Source organism: Apteryx mantelli, chromosome 7 (genome assembly GCF_036417845.1).
Source record: "Apteryx mantelli isolate bAptMan1 chromosome 7, bAptMan1.hap1, whole genome shotgun sequence".
NCBI classification, from domain to species: domain Eukaryota; kingdom Metazoa; phylum Chordata; class Aves; order Apterygiformes; family Apterygidae; genus Apteryx; species Apteryx mantelli.
Window position 1 is genome coordinate 38945575 of NC_089984.1, and position 18575 is coordinate 38964149.

Genomic DNA, 18575 nt, shown 5'->3' on the forward strand with positions numbered 1-18575 from the left:
ACCTCTGTGTCAATAAACCTTAGTCATGGGGGGAAGAATTTAGGGCTAGTGAACTGCTATGATGAATTTTTGTCACATTCAGAGCAATGCACATGCCATTCGTGATGGCTCATTTTAGTTCACTCTCCGAAATTCTCTCTAAATTCATCGTATACTACAGGTTCTGCTGCTGACATTTAAACCAGAGCAGCATACTAATGAATCCAGGAGCGGATTGAAGTTTTCAGTAGTGGATATGCAGTTGAAGTGGACTTAGCAAAAGAAACAACGCTGAATTAGTAGCCTGCTACTTTGCCAAACTGGATTCATAGGTGAGTTTTGGCAATTTGCATAGTGGCACCAAGGATTTGGGATACAGTTTGAAAATTACAGAGTAATGGCTCAGTTCCAAAATCATTTTGATTTGTTTCCTCCTACTGCTCACTTAACCAGAATTGCATGGGTTATTACATAAACAACACAATTAAAACAGACAGGGATGGATTCTCATATAGAATTAGTCTTTAACTTACCCCTCTGAAGTCAGCACAGCAACATGACCGCATACCAGCTTCTTAATCTTCAGTTAGCTCTGTTTTCAGGTCACTGTGGTTTATTTACAGGCAATTCTGTGTATGTGAATCCACAAGCTGTCCCACATGCATGTGTCAGTCTGGGTTCTATATTTTTTTCTTCCAGTATCACAAAGACATCATATATTATTTGCAATAAGCAGCTGCCTAACACAAATCGTGTATTCCTCAGCAGCCAAAGATTGCACATGGTTTATCTCTTCTTGCATTTTTTAAACACAACATATAAATGTTTCTCTGTTACAGCAAGGTAAGAGCGCTGTGCACTGGGGACTGCTTTCTGCTGAACCTTCCCCACAAGCTCTGGGTTGCCTTCTCAGGAGATGCAGCCTGCTCGCTGGAGTACTACTGGAGGGATATGGGCCTTGCTGTCTGACTCCTCCTTTGGGATAGATGGTGGAAGAAATCTCTGCACTTCTCCAAAAGGATTGAGAAAAGGGATTGAGAGAACACAGCACATCCTAGAAGAAAGCCCTCTAAAGTGCCCTAAAGAGCTCTTTATTTACCCAAAGAAAAAATCTTACCCTCCTATATCCTCAGCATATACTCAGCTCACACTTTGCAAAGGTCTCTGAGGATCATTTCAAAGTCATTACTGCTACTGGGAGTTCAGTGTGGGCAAATATGGACCTTTCATCGTCTTCCCTGAATGTGAAGTATTTGCTCATTTGCAAATACTGGGTTTAAAAACAGAAGGAAAATAAAGGCAAAACCCTGTCTAATGATTCTTATGATGTGGTCAGTTTGCTTTCTAGTTTTATTTGTAAGTGATATCTCTTGATACAATCCAAAGTGTCTCAAATGGCAAAATGCAGTATTTCTATTCCCTTCAATGGGATCAACTAATTAATTTTGTTATAATGTATATGCATTGCTGTTTGTAGATTTTATTATTTTCACAAACCTGTAAGATAGCTAGAGGTATGTTTTCCCCTTACTGTTCTAACCAATCATTGGTTCAATCAGAATAAAAAAAAAAATCTCTCCTAAAAACTTGTTACATATGCATTTTTGGGCCTAGGGTCAACCTGTGATGTAATATTTCCAAGGGGTCCAGTGTGTTGTGCCAACACCAATAAAATTCCTAGCAGGCTGATTTTAGCACTTATGTGTTTATTGTGTGTCTGATCTCTGTCTGATGTAACTTAGTGGAAATCATTTCATTCCTCTTGATTTATGCTGGAATAAATGAATTGAGTCAGGCTCCTTCTTTTATTTCTAAGTAGATACCTGATCAGTCTAATCTTTGCTAATTTTGCACAGATGAAAATTTCTTCCAGCAGGGAGTTTGATGGATAATTTCTGTGAGGCTTTGTTTAAACTGAGATTTATGCCATGTACAGAGATTAGCGACCAATCAGTTACTACGTGTTTTAAAAAATTATTTTTAAAACATTGTTTTCCTTCTACTAGCTAATGATAATAAATAGGCTGCCAGTAGCAATGCTACCACCTGTTGAGCTTCATTTGTCAAACCCTACCACTGACAGTATAAACAAATTTAAAGCAACAATAGTAAGTAGTTGAAGAAAGAAAAAAAGAAACAAGGATGCCTGTGTCTAGCCCTGATGCAACTAAAAGATTAAGAGCAGAGAACTGCTCAAGGACATCGGGGAGATCTCTACCTGCTTTAGCCATGGACCAAACACACAACACTCAAGGAAGAAGTGACCTTGGAATATAAGAGCAAATATAAACATTTCTAAGCTGAATACTTAGTTCAAGACAGGTTTTCATTTTAAACATCAGCATTTGCATATTAGCCATTAGAAAATCAGGAAGTGCACTTCATTAAAACATCAGCATTTACCAGGCTGCAGGGCTTGCCTTAGCACAGGATGTTTAATAGTCTCTGTGCTCAGATTGGAAAACACTCATCATGCTGTGATATATTTAGCTATTAAAAGCTGTAATTATTGATATCTGAAGGCAGCCAATACAATTGTTTTATGTTTAAAAGCAAGGTACGTGTTTGTTCATAGAAATTCCTGTTTTTTGCTTTAACAGGACAGATAACTGAAGGCCAAATATTTACATATGTATAAGTCTCTTTGCTGTATACATATATAAAACATTGTCTCCATGAAGGTGTAGTCTGTATAGCTTACAGAAAATATCTAAAATCAATAATAAGCAGAGCAAACTGAAATATTGATATATATCATTATGGCATTACTATACTTAATACTGACTTTAATGAGTTTCTTTTTAAAAAAATGTGAAGTTTTTCTGTTCTATTTCCTCTCTAAAGATCACAAAACTCCTCTTTTTGTAGCAATATAAATGCATAATTCCAAACCTGAGCCCTGTTACATTTCCAAAGAATAATGGGATTTTTTTCAGGGAAATCATCCAAAAGCCAAAATTCTATTGTTATTTCTAAATTGCACATAAATAACTGCCTGTAACAGATTAGTATTGCTTGCTATTGATATGTTGCTTGATTGATATTTTTCAGGCTGGAATCTGACTGAAGATATTCCAGTGAAAGTTACTGAAAGCATAAGGAACCACTACATAATAAGAACAGTTTAAATATGGTCACAATCTAGTCCTTTACATTTTTGTAATTCAAAGCCTTCATCCAAAACCTGCTCCCATTTTCCCTATCAAGGTCATGGACCAAAACTAGCAAAAAATCTACTCATCATTATATCAAAAACTAGGTGCATTTAATAATAATAAAATGAACAAATCTAAATTAAAGACCTAATGTTGAAGCTGAACACAATTACAAAAATAAAGACCATGTACTTATATGAAATTTGGAAAGAGCAATAACGGAATTTACAATTCTAAATTTGAGTTTTAAATCCCCCAGTGAAATATCATGATCTTATTCCCATCATTCTTTTGCTCTTCTGTCTTCTTATTGGTTTATCTTTTTTCTACCATGCTGCTCCTAATGCCATCCTAGGGCTTAGGTGCAGGAGAAAAGAAAGGGATTTTGCTCCAGGAATTTCTATTCTCACCTGCTTGTAAATGACAGTGAAAAGAGCACAAGTACTGGTTTCTGGGTAGATAACCACAGTTTTTCCTCAGATTTTGAACTTAAACCTTCATCTTCCTAATAAGTCATCATACAAATATTGTTCATGAATTGGAACTAAGCCTTTTCTGCTGTATTCAAGGCCATTGAGCTATATGAGTTCAGATTTTGGTATCAAACAGTCCTTTTGTGCTATGTGGTATTGCCTGCTAAATCAGCACATTTAGCAGTAGTCACTTGATGCTTAATTCTCTGCCTCTGTCCCGGCATCCTTTCCTGCCTGTCCTTTCAATCAAGTTATCACATGGAAGAACTCTGAGACTAGAGACAATCACGAGTCCAGAATGAATTGCAGAGCAGATACAGGGACGTTTATCTTCAGCGGGGTGTAAAGCAATATGGGAATAAGACTGCCTCCCACAACTGAAAGAAGTACCCACACACATCTGTGAAGCTACCATATTATCTTCCCTCAAATCTCCCATTTGGAGTATCATTTGTAGAACTACTCTTTCTGTGCATGCGTTAGCATTGACTTGAGACATCATGGCCAAAGCTGTATGGGATGCATGCACACTGTGCACCCCACTCTTCCAAAGGTAAGCATGCTTAAATTACACAGTTTGCAGACATGTAAGTCAATTATAAGATAAAAATCTAACATTAGGGAGGAGAAATATGTTGTCTTCACCATGTGCTGTGAGATTTTTGATTCTTGGACTTAGAATCTTTTCAATGTCAGCAACATCCAATTCCCATTAGTATGGAAGAAAGTTATTCTGCTCTGAGAAGGAGAACTTCATTAAGGTCTATAGGATTCTGAAGCCGAAAGAGGGGCTGTTATTACATGCCACTTAATTTAGTGCCCAATAAGCAGTCAAGGAGAAAAAATGTCACCTAAGGGAACACAAATACTAATTAAACTTAAGCAGAACCTCTCTACTAAGTTATTAGATAATACAGGGATTAAACCAACAGGACCACTAATGTATCTAAGCAATGTGATACATATTTAATAAGGAAAAATAGAATCAAAGTGCAACTGCTTATTCTAAAGAAAGGCATTGCACCCAGTTGTTTCTTCTGAGATTTTCTCAGTCCCATAGACCAGATGCAGAGCCCATTAAAGGAGCCTTCCCACTGATATAAATGAAGCTAGATTAAGCACACTTCCCTCTATTTAATGTTTTGTACTTCAGGTAGAGTTTACTCCAGAGCCCTATATCTGATATTGTCTTTCTGAAAATGGTGAATTCCCTTCATCTGATTGATATTGGCCACTATTCATTTCTGACTTACTGCATTTGGAGGGGAAGATGCATATGTTCTTGATATGGAAAAAGCTGGGAGATGCAATTAAATAAAAACAGTACTTTGGCTCTTCTCTGGACATTTCTCTTGCCCTGGATGTCATACTTGTGGATTAAAAATAAATATATGGAGGCACATCCGCTTAGGAAAGATGGTCTAGCCTTAAACTCTGTCCTCTTGAGGTTCCTCAGGAGACTAAATTAGAAATGGATGCCTAACAGTTAATGGCTCCATGCTATCCATTAACATTGAAAGCATCTGTTCTTTGATACACTCTAAATAAAGACCTAATTAAAAGCTCTGAAGCAAAGTGTGATACTCACAGAATCTTTGATTCATTTAAATTGTCTTTAATGATTTGGACTTTTGTAACTGTTGCTTTTTAAATTCTTTCCTATTTGCTCACATTTATTTGACTCATGTGGCCCCAAAATTAAGTGTATTTTGAAAAGTGTAAGAAAATACTTTACACTTCTGAGTAAAGGCATCACTTAGTGTTGCTAAAAGAGGAAAGAAGAGGAAAAGAACCAGGGTTCTTCCAGTCTAGACATTAACTATTTTATGGGTTACATACTAATGTTAACATGGTACTTTTTTTTGTATAGGCAGCTTGCATTATTAGAGATGGATCTAATTCATCAAAGCTCAGGTCTAGATCAACCTCTGAGGGGTCTCAAGTCTAGGCTATGTATTTGGCACCTTCATAATCTTTGGATGTTGTTATATTGGAAAGAGCATTTTCTTTAATCACAAGAATAGCTAGTTTAGTATTAACCTTCTTCCATAAATAACACTGCACCTCTGTTTTCTCTATGTGCAAATTCAGTGCAGGCCTTTTTGGCCTGTTTCTTGAAAGTGCAGCTGCCTAACTTCTGCAAGAGCCTATGAGCAGTCAACTGCAGCAAGAAAGACCGAGAAAGAAGGAAAAACTCTATGCTAGGTTCAGCCTTCTTCAGTCATTGGCCTTTCTTTAGGTGCAGCCTCTGTAGAAGTGGTATAGCTTCTAGATTACAGCTTCTCCTGTTGCCATGGTAATATTTCAGTTTTTTTCTTAGTGGGAGACTGTGAATATTACATTACCAGTTTATGGAGTGAGGATCCCTTTACACCAATAGCAGCTCTAAAAAGCGTGGTTGGGCAAGATAGGGAAATGGTAGCACCAATTCTCTTTTGTGTGACAGCAAGTTTTTTGAATTCAAATACTTTCTAAAAGCTGTTGTTATCTTTCTGAGAGTCCTTAGAGCTTTAAAGGCCGCTCCTATTGTCTAAAGCATTTTCTTCAACTTGTTTTCTCTTCTGCTGAAGTAGTGTTGTGTTGGCCTCCTCTTCTGGGTTAGAAATTCCAGACTAAAAATTGCTTTGTACTTATTGATTACATGGATGAGCTTAAAATGTTAAATTTAATTCACTGCCTAACTTTGGAAAGACACTTCCTTATTCTTATGATACTTTTCTTCATAAATAATCAGAAGTGAATATTTCTAGTCTCTGCAGGAATTATTTGACACTTACTGTCAAACTCCAGTAACTCTATGTCAGGTTCTTACTTGGAAGTCATTCACTTCTATCATACAGGCTTCAAATTCACTTTTGTGACCTTTTAAACATGAAAGGAAATCAGACTTTTCTCTCACCTGCTTAAGACTTCAAGGTTTTAATTGATTCTGCAGTACCTGTCACTAAACTCAGCTAACAGTGGCTCCATTATGATTGTTCTTAAGACTTATGGTTCCACAAGAATGTGTAAGTAAGAAATCTTTTTGATAGCAAAGGAATGAATAAGCACATTTTAAATTTTTAACATATGCTTTTCAAGGGATTGATTTTTTGCCCATTAAAATCAATGACAATCCATCCAATGGCTCTGATGAATGTCAGACCAGGCTATTGGCTCCAACACATATTCTAAGCTAGCTACACATAGCTAAAAAAAATTAATGAGCAATAATTAAAACTACATTGTTTAATGTATATTACTTGGCAGAGATACTTTCAAGATAAAATATGGTTCTGTTCTGAAAAGACACTCAAGAGTGGCAATGCAAAATGGCGTGTTTATTATCACTCTACTATTCCCAAACAAACCTGCTCAGTTCATAAACAAAAAAGAATTTCCTTTGCCTTACTGCCAGCCCTGCAAATGGCCTACTTGAAAGTTAAGCCATGTTCTTCATTGCTTATGATTCATCATCACTGAACATGATGGAGACCAGACAGATCAGAGCTAAAGTCAAAAACACAAATAAGAGGTACCTGTTGCAACACTGAATTAAAGATATATCAGTGGTTTGGAATATAGCTTTTTACACTGACTTCAATTATCTTTCAATCAGGTGCTTAGGTCCTGATTCTGAAAGAGTTTATACAATTACTTAACCCTAGTGCTGAAAATACTGCTATCAATGACTGGAAGACCTGTCTGGCCTGATTATGCCTTCTTTCATTTTCCACTGATTTTGTGAACTTTAACTGTAGAATTGGCATTGCAAAAAATCCCCCAAACTAATTCTGCCATTATCTACATCTCACATTTAACCTGGTTACCCAGTTGACCATTACTAATTACAGATGCTGGCCGAGAAATGCAAATGCTGCCAGAACAGCCATAAAACATGGCTGACCTTAAAAAGTATGCATTTAAGCTAAAAACTGGCTAACAGAAAGGTCACAAAATGTAACCTTAATCAAAGAGTTGTCAGTAAGTGGATGTGTTTGTAGCATGTCCTGCAGGGATTAGTTCTTAGATCTTTAAACAATATTAAAATTGTATGGCTAGAAAGAAAAAATTATCAGTTTAAATACATTGTTGCATTTCTTTGGATCACTGTTCTTTCTTTGGAAGAAAGTTCTTTAAAGCAAAAATTTGTTTTAGGCCAAACGTAAGGTTGTTAATGTCCCATTTATATGAGCTCAACAACTGGACAAGAGTTGCAATATAGAGAAATGCATAACAAATATTTGAAATTATTTTAATTATCTATCGCCTGCATACACTTCTGAGTCCTCTAAAATGCACAGTTTTCTGCTGACAACTGCCTTTGCCTTTCCCCTAAGCAAAACAGTTACCATGTGACCACAACAGTTTTCAGGGTCACTTCAGGGCTGTTGGAATTACATAATAAAAGCATCCATTCAGAAAAGTTAAGGACCTTCTCATTCACCAGCCCCTTCAGTAGACAATAACTTAGGTAGTTTAAAGCTGGCTACCCCAATTAAAAAAAAATAAATACAAGGAGGAGAAAGAACCTGAGGGCAGTTTTGCAACTATTGTTCAGCAATAAAAAACTAAATTATAGAGTGGCAGTGCAGGAGCAAGAAGGCAAACTGGAAGTGACATAAATTAATCATCCCATTTCCTCCAGACTCCTTGCCCGCCACTGGAGAGCAACTAGCTCAGCAAATTCTGAGACTGTCCCTCACAAACTGGAAAAGGTTAAGAACAGTATGCCTGGACAGAGCAATAAGCTAGGATAGGAAAGAAAGGATTTATTAGTTTGTAGCACTCAGGAACACAAACTTTGATCTCAGCACGGGTACAGTTATTAAAAGCCTGTAACGACAGCACCATCAAGCAGATGGAGCACTGGGCTGCAGCCAGAAAGGACACGTTATTTCCTCATCTCTGCCATGGCCTGAGTGAATGACTTTCCTCTGAGTTCAGCCTCACTCATTCCTGTGCTCAGGCTGGGGCTCACGCCACCGTCGTCCTTGGTTTCGGTGGTTTGGACTGTCAGATTGTCAGGAGCTGTCCTGTCTCTCCCTGAGCATCAGCAAGAAACCCTGTCCCACCTGGGAAATCTATGCACTCTTATACTAAAAGTAATAGCTATTAAACCATCATTTGTGTTTGAACTCCTTTTAATACTCATATGTCCAAAATATTCTTCAGATTAATCTTTAAAAACTCTACTGAACTGATGTTCCTGGCTCAACTGACGTTTGTTTGCACTCAACTGTGTTTGCACTCAAATGTGTTTGCACTTTCTGTGGAGCAAGATTTCAGCTAAAGCAGTTGTGACATTCACAGAATTTACAACTCAACTCTACTTGCTAAAATAAATGAATACCCTTTTGAGAACTTTGCAAAAGGTAAGTTTAAGTTTTATGTATACATCTATGCAAATAAGGAAAAAAGCAAGCTGAAAAAGGCTCCTAAGCTCTCAGACACAAAGATGAGTCAGAAGGTGTTGGCATCTGAAGCAGCTGTCTGGGTACCTAGCCCTAGCAAATATGAGATGATTTGAAATTGATCTCTTTTATTGATGACTAACATAAACTAACTTAAATTACCTTCCCTTTTCCTTAGGATAATTGCACACACGTTGTTTTAACACCAATTAGCTGACCTTGGCACATATCCAGCTCTAAGAACGGATGCAGATCTGTTCACTGATCAGAGTGGGAGACAAAATTATGAGTAGAGAGAGAGACGCTAGTAAGAACTTGGAGTGTCACATCTGTTCATAATGAGTTTGATAAGCTGTATGCTAAAGATTTCCTATCACATATCAGAAGTGCTTATGCTGCTGTGTTTCAGCATCCTGCAAAGCAGTAGGTAGAGAGAAGGCAGAAACTGGAAATGAAGAAGCAAACGCCTGATTTATGAAAAATTGGCCAAAGTTATTGAGAGGCTGGTTACAGCTACCTGTGCATTCATTTTGTAAATAGATACTATGCAGCATAAATCTGATAAGATGGACCCTCCAGCTGATTCCAGAAATGTGATATCAACAACTCTAGTACACATCTATTTTGGGACGTGAATCTTACTTTTCTTCACGTTCTGTCTTATCCAGATTTTAGTCACACAGTGAAGTTTTATACTCTCAGTTAGATCTCATTTTGCTCTGGGCATTCATACATCTTTATAATTTATGTTTTCCTTCTCTGAGGAAGGAGAAAGGAGAGCAAGGCAACCCTACTCAATGGCAGCAGAGTGCTCTGAGGGAGCTGAAGGTAACTGCAAGGCATCGTCTGTTCACTGGCAGTGCTTCAGTGAAAAAGTTTATGAGGGAAACCAGCTCTTCAGTCACATTTTCTAATCTAGAGGGACAGGTGGGTGTGGAAAGTGATGACATTCTAAAACAGCCCTGGCTAGCCATCTGGTAGGATTTTTGTTTGCTCTGTAAAATATAGTGAGTTTAATACTGAGTCTAGAAAATATTGTGCTCCTTGAAAATTCAGCCAGCAAAACAGACTTCCAAGAGGAGAGATATTCTCTAGCATTCCCAAAACATTTACAGGCATGGAGATACTACATATATATATATGTGTGTGTGTATATATATATATATACATGTATGTGTGTGCATGTGTGCATATGCCCATATATACATAAAATCTTTAGAAAATTAACACAGATCTCAACAGTATGTTTATTAATAGCACTGGGTTTTAACGGGTTAAGGAACCAGTCACAGAATGATAGGAAATTTTGAAATGTATCATTTTTATACACTGAATAATTTAAAAGGCAATTGGGAGAGAATTTAGCCACAGTTTAAGTTAGCCAACAGCTTTAAAGGGGCACCACAGAGGCTGCAAAATCAAATACTCAAAGTTTAAGAAATTAATAGGTAACACAAGTATACCTACATTGCATTTTGCCGACAGGCGAAGTTGCTGCACATCTGACTTTGAATGTCAGCTTACTTGGAACACTAACTTATGCTAAGGCTCAGCCTTTCTCTACTGCTTATTAGCTCAGGTCTTCATTAACATGCAGGTTTGCATTTCTAGCTCAAAACCGACACTAAATTAACTAGTTCAAGGAATCTTCATGGGTTTGCTTTCATTTGGAAAAAAAATATCCAGCACATTATGATCTTCTGGTTTATTGTGCTCAACAACAAACTAAGGCTTGCCAGCTATCTCATCATTTTTCATACTGCAAGTTTAGCTTTGAGTCAGGATTTAAAAACAGTCTCCAATCTAGCAGGATGAAGATAGATCAGTGATAAATTTAATTACACAGATTAGCATAGCCATACATGCATTCTGCTCTTGTGGAAGTGTTAAGCCAAGCATATTTGATGGATTAAGCACACCCAGCAGAGTGGAATCAGATCACTGGACTCCTGAGAAAGTGGTGATTGCCAATCAGCAGAAATGCATGTGTAAAATGGAGACTTTTACTGCACTTTCTCTGAGTTACATGGGGCTTTGGCCACAGCTGTACCCATGTCTTTCAAGTCAGCTCCAGATTAGAAGCAACAGCCTTTCAGAGTGGGACAGAGGAAGGATGTCCGGACTTTGACAAAAGCTGAGCAACATTTTTTTAACCCTTTTATGTCAGATGTTAAGTGAGCTTTGTTTCCAGTCCTGAGGTATTTGGGGTTTTTTACATTGCTGGGATTTGTATTTAATTAAAGTGGGATATAGATTTTGTGTAAGGCTTGAAAATGAATTTCTCCCACTTTCATCATTTTTATTTTTTTAATTAATCATTCCAATTATTGCCGAATGCTGTATGATTGATGATGATGACTCCATAGACTGGACTAAAGAAGATGAAAAGATGGTGTTAGGGGTGATCCACAAGTGACACAGCTGATGGTAGGAATTCAGGGAAATATTCAATAACCAGTAGTTTGTTTTTGTGTTCATTTTTTAAAATAACACACATTCTAGCTTTACAAATAGTTGTACAGTAAGTGACATAGGACCACTGCCGTAATGATGGTTTTCATGGGGAATATAACTGCATCTCAATGAAATAATTAAGCTACTGGTAACAAAAATGAAGAATGAGGAGAAGATTGATATATTATAGGTGTTAAACATTGATTAGTTCACTGATAGACGTGATTGTGTTAATCTTTTGGAGTTCACTAACCACAGAGCAAAGTGTTCCCAGTATTTCGCAACATTTAGAGGCTCTGTCTTAGTTTGAAAAAGGCTAGCAGTTGAATAAATGCACATACTGCACACAGCAGAATGAGCAAAACCTGCTATGCCTCAGACTAACTTCTGACTATGTCAAAATAACGGCAAGTCTCATGAAAATTGTGCTATTGATGAGTCAGTAAACTGCTGCTGTTTCAGCTTCACTGGCACAAAATACAAATTTATTTTCTGCTGGTGGTTGTCATTAATTCTTTATTGTTACTAACGAGAAGAGTCTTGTCATCTGACTTTGTAAGTGTTGCCTAGTAGCATAGAAAACTGTTGGCGGATTTCTTGTCATGGAAACTATTCTATCTTTAGTAGAGCTAGTAGCTTTGATAGGAGAAGTTGTTTCTATATTTGATTCTAGTTATTTGCATAAGTGGTCCTGTAACTACAAGCAGTGTTAATGCTTTTTTTACTTTATATTACAGAATTTAAGCTGGAAGTTTAAGGATAGCTTTCATTTCCAAAGTTTTTATTTCCAGTATACAAATTATAGAAAATTCATGAATTATAATATTGTAAATTAAGATTTTAGAGGGTAGTGTCTTGGAAGGAAGATGCTGTGTATAGCACATTTTAGCCACATAAGCCAGTCTTCATTTAATAGCCTCAGCAATACTTCTCTGACAGCAGTTGTTTACACCCACCAGGATTAAGCATTCAAAAAGAAAAGATCCCGAATACTGAGAAGGTACTCAGGTTTCTTCGCTATTTAGTATTTATGGTACCCTGAACAAACTTTGTAAAACTAGCTTCTAACTTTAGATGTTTTACTATTTGAGAGAACAAATCTTCATCTAAAGGAAAGAGAACTTATTTTCCACATACACTGAAGAACATTTTGACATAGTGGCTAAACTAAAAAATGAACTTAAGAATCCTGGATGTTGACTCCACATTAGCTTGAGGTACTGACTACTTCAAGAAATACAAAGAACTCCTGTTAAGTGACTTATTTTTTAAGCATGGGGAAAAAGTTTAAGATGAAATCAAGTAGAATAAGAAAGGATTCAACACCCTAATAAAATTTCCCTTTTCAGGTACTTACACCTCAGATATTAAATACACAAATTGCAGCTTTAGACTATACAAAACACAGAAGTAATTTCCCTAAGGTTAGAAAAATAAATTACTGACACCTACTACAAGAATTTTTTTCTGAACCATTGAAGTAAAACACATCAATACCAACAAAAAGGTGTCTATGGAAGTTTATTTATTTTCTACAAACTTCCCCAGTCTGATTTCTCCAATGATTCTCCTGTGTTATTGTTCCACCAAGATTTCAGCAGAAAGGTAAGCTTTAAATACTAATTACAAATTCATGCACAAGTGTTTTTGTCTGCTTTGTCAGTTCAGAGATCTTTAATGACTCTTCCCCAGAAGGCTGTTACACCAAGAAGATTACCTAATGGACTGACAAATCTAGCTAGTGACCGTATGTCACACTGGTTGCAGAGATTAGGGCTTGCCTTCCTATTAGAAGTAGAGTTGTACTGACAGCTATCGCTGACACAGCTCCCAGGGCAGAGCTGTTCCTAATTACAAATCTGCTTTCAGTTAGCCTGCAGGAAGCACCTACACTGCCTAATTCAATGTTCTTCTATCTGAATGTAAATATTTTGCCAGCATATTTTCTCTTGCTTTAGAGGAGTTGTAAGCCCAATTGTGTAAGTTATTGACAGAAACTCAAAAGATGTTTTGTTTTCAGTTGTAACATTTTGAAAACATCTTATGCTGCCTAGTAGTTTTCTTTATCCAGCCGTAGGAGAGGAGAGCAAAAGACCTCTCAGTCTGATCTTCTTTGAATAAGTGCTAGCAGATTACCCCTCTAAGGACAGAATAATCACTCATAAATTCAAAGTTTATATTGTTTATATTCCAGAACTCTCTCTCTTTGGTACAAATTACAGGCTTGTTTGCACTGAATTCTTGCTGCATTTCATTTCTTTTTAAAAAATATTTTCTTGTATATGTGACTTAAATTCCTTTACGTCTGCATGCTGGGAGCACCCATATTTCAGCTCTCTTAGATGATCTTCCCTGTATTTGGTTCTTGTGCTTTTCATACTCAGTGTGCTAATTGGCTTTTCAACTCTGCATGATAGATCTTGTTCCATTAAAACCACTTTTACACTTGTTTCCTTTCCCATTCTTCAGCTTAGTATTCTTCCTTTTTACTAGTTCTATTCCACCCATCCTCTTTCCTGTCAGCAGAGTGTGTACATACAGATTAAAACTCCCTCAGATTAACATATCACCCAACTCTTCTTCCACTCCATGAAAGCTTATTTAAAGACTAATTGGCCAAACGTTTTAGCTGCTTCAAGTTTGCTGAATAGACTCCATTGCAGCTGTGCAGATTTACAACATCTATCCACCTGGCACTCTGACTGAAGCTGCTGGTTTAAAATTGGGATTTGGACAGCGAGTGTGGAGTTATCCATCACTTATCCTGTGATGATCATTAGCGCCTGCTCACATATATCATCTGTCAAATGAGAAGTGGTTTGCATCTGAAAAGAGTCAGTTGCTGAAATAGAAGTGGGTTACCCAGGGTTTCAGATTTGGTTCTCTCTGTCAGGGAAAGCCTGCGTCCCTTTAAAGCTATTTATTTTGCAGCCTATGCATTTGAGGCCTATGAATCATTGAGACTTCTCTGCACAAGAACAAAGCCCTTTTGGATATTCACTAGCAATAACTCATTAGGGACTTCCTCCTCACCCATATTTGCAGAACAAATTCTCATGCAGACCAAAGCAAACATTTCATGTAAGGTATATGGTTGTTGTATCAAAACAGAACACACAAAATAACCAGGTAATAGGAGAAAGAAACACTGTATGTGTAAGATGTATGATATATTTACTGACATAGTGAAGGCAGATTAAGAAAAAATATCCATGGGAAGCTGACTAGATACTCAGTAAGATAATTAGTCAGACATGGAGTGAAGATTAGCGATACCAAGCTGATCATGGAGCTAGATTTATTTCTGGGTGGCCCTAACTTCTCACTGGAAGTGCTGCCTGTGAGTTTCAAGCCCTCCTTCATATCCCACTGTAGGTGCTAAGCACCAGGCCCCAGGGACAGGGTATGGCAGGATCATGTCACATTCCCTTCTCCCAGCAGGACATACTAGGCCATTTGGAGATGTTTGTCCCATGAACCACCGTAGGTTCAAATTTAAGAAAGAATAGAGCAAGGTTTTATACATAGGCTACTTAGTAATAATTTCCAGTGATAAGCAGGTCAGCTCCCATGGACATTGATTTGACCTTTTTTTGTCTCCCTACTGTTTCAAAAATAGACTCTAGATGTCCAGGAGCAGATGGGATTGAGCAATATCATCCCAGTAGAACAGTTCTGAAAGTACTTTCACAAGAGTCATGACTGGAGGTACAGAGGAATAGGTTAAACAAATGCTGAGTTTAGTGCATTAGAAAAATTTGGTTAGATGTGAAAGCACAGCTATTTTCGCAAGCACAGTGGGAAGCAGTCTACCCTTAACTAGAAATCTGAATCTCAGTTTTCTCCCTTAGATACATCTTAAAGCACACATTTCATTTCTAAACAAATGCCTAAGAGTCTAATGCTGTTTTTCTTCTTCTTCTTCTTCTTTATTTTTAACCAACATGCTAAAAGCAGTCAGGATAAGTGTTTAAGAAACAAAATGTGGAAACAGTAAAGAAAAAATTCAGTAAAGTAAACTTTAAAATTTCTGTTTCAGAATGAAAATTGTAAAAAGAAAAAAGAAAAGATTTATTAGTATTGCCTTAAGAGGTTAGAAAAGCCTTAAGAGTCAATATGAACTAGATCATATATATCAAAGCTTTTTATCAGAATTAAGGTTGATATCTGCTAAGGAAAACTGAAATATTATATATTCAATATGTAATATGCAATATTATATATATATTATATATAGTTCAGGGAGCCCCGATGAGATTCTGGAAATATGGAAATAAATAGATTCATTCAGTCCCAAAGGAGTGTCAGGATATTAAAACCTAACAAACTGCAATCTTTTTTTCCCCACATTTAAAATTGTTCCAACATTTGACAATGGTGTTTGATGATTGTAAAGCAGGGAATCGTTAGAGATTGTGGAGGGGGAGGGAGGAGGGAAAGGAAATCCACTTGTACATAGGCCAGTGCTCTTTACTTGGCAATTTAGAGAAGATAAGTTTGACACAGTACAGCCATGAAATCAGTTTAGCCATGCACTATGGCAAAATTTTCTACATGCTCATAGAATAAGAGACTAGTGAAAGTGAAAAGGGAGTTCAAAAGTCCTAGGGCTAAACTGTTGCATATTTCATTTCTCAGCATAAATACTTACTTCAATACAATGCATTACTGCATTTTTTTCAGGCTACTAGAACAATTTCAAATACAAGCAGCAGTATTTGGATTTGACAGGGAAGGAAGACATAACTGCATATGTCTTTTCTTACAGACGCTTTGTTAATGCACACATCTATTTTAGAAGATACAATAGAGAAATGACAAACATTGCTCAACAGGCAGACTATTTATTAGGTTTTTTAGTAGGCTAATTACAGTGTTAGATTAGTAACTAAGTGGCCAATTCAGTCGAAAGCTGATTGGAAAAAAATAAGGTGACAGGAACCTAGATCACCCTGATAGGATAAGGGATATGATGGATTGAAATGGAAAAGACAAAGAGGAGTGTTGGGCTGTGGCGTTTGAGTTGAGTAGAGTAGGTCTCCACATCACAGCTCTGAAAAGGTTAATTCGTGTGCTTGGCACAACACAGTGCTGTGCAGGAGCAGCACAGCTCAGGTTCTGGACGTGGCACAGCTGCATCAGCCCTTCCTCTGTACTGCTACTGTTTCTTATTCAGCACCAGCTTCCAAGTTTTGTCCACATTTGTAGTTTGGAAGCTGCAAACAGACAAAAAAAGAAGAAGAATTTTCCAGAACAGAGGATTGTTTTCATACCTCATTTGAAAACCTTGGGAACCTGTGGAGAAGGAATAAAAGAGAGTTTTTGTATTTTGAGAAAAATAAGAAAATGGAAAACCAATTGTATTTACCATTTAGTTGTTGCTGTTATTTGAAACTTTTTGTTCATTTGCTACTACACCAAACCAGGGCCCCAGGCTGCTGCTAGCCCTATCAGCCTGCTCCAGCTGCTTGATGGGGCCCTTGGGGCTCATAAAAGGACCATGCAGCAGATCCACATCTGGAACACAGTCTGAAAACAGGAAACTGGATTTTTTTTTAGACCTTAATTTCTAAGGGGAAGAAAAAGAAAACGCAACAAAATTCTCAGTCCTTGCCTCTATATAAGCCAATATGATAATTTGAGTGGAATTTTGTCCTTGCTTTAAACGAAAACAGAATTCAACCCATAAACACTAGAAGGTATCAAACACTTTTGCTCTATCTCTTCACTTTTCTTGATATGTTTTGTGTTCTCCAGCCAGGTACTGAGAGGTTTCCTTGTCTGTGTCACGTTCCTCCAGAGAATCCTTCTATGGGAAAGGGTTTTTACTCTACCTGCCAGACCTGAGAACATGGTTTGCAGATGAGGGGGAGGTATGGAAAAAACACTTAGATTTTCCTTCCCTGTTTTCTATGTAAGTAATTAAAGATCAGTGCTGCTCAAACTGACTGTACACCAGCACTTCCAATGGGTTGCACAATTGAGCATCACCAATGGAGCTGTTCATTTAACTCTGACTGGCTCCAGATGGTACAGACTCCAGCTTGCTATTTCATCAGGGCTAATGGGATTAAAGAGCAAAAAACTTTCCTCACTGAAGTAAACAGAAATGACAGGCTGAATAATATGCAGCTTTTAAGGTTGCATTTTAGACGTTTCAGCTGACAAAAATTTTACCCTTACAGTCTAAAGTCAGAATCTTTTCCCTTAAATTAAAGTAACTGCTCTTCTTATGCTATCAAAGCAAAAGATGAAGCAAGTTATATGGGCTGATAAGGTAAACGTTTAAAAATACCTAGCAGAAATGTAACTGGTTGCTTAAAAATAGACAAAATATAATCTGCTTAACAGAAAACTTCCTGTTAAGATAACAATCAGTGTGCAAGTACAAAGCAAGCTGTGTTTTCAACAGTATCTTCCATTAGTTTAAAAGCAATATGACATATGAAACACTCTCAAGAGTGTTTTTCCATTACTTTTATTTGGTTTGCTTTTATGTAATCATTTCAGCACTGCACACAATTGTCATTGTAGATTCTTGGAAACCTTTACACTGTGCCTTCTTTGATACATTATCCAGTATTGTAAGTAAAATGATTTGAATGACAATTGTAAGCATCTAAAATCTGTTGGGAAAATTGTCTTTAGTACTGGCCAACTTGGATTTTGCCAAGCATTGTGTATAGCCAAGAAAATGCTTTATTCTACATATCTCTGTCTGAAAATATTATAGTTTTACAAAGGTATGACAGGGAAATTTCTGCATGCCAAAATACATCATCAAATATCTGAAACTGAAATTGTGCATAAAAAGGGTCTGAATCTTCCTCTCAGTAAGACAAAAATTACATAAATCATTGTCCAAAGATTAATTCTAGTAAATGCCCTAGTTTTCATCGGTAACCCCTTTCTGGTCCCACCCCAATGTTAGCTCTGGACTTTCTCAGAGTCTGAACCTGAATCCTCACCATAGCTTGGGTCTTAGGGCAAGGTAACTCTGCCCTTCCCCAACATAAGAAATGCTCAGGGGAGAAGTCCTTTCGCAGCTCTCTTTCAGCTTCCTTTATCATTTTTACCCACATAATCTTAATTATGTGATTTAAGAATTATAACTTCATAAC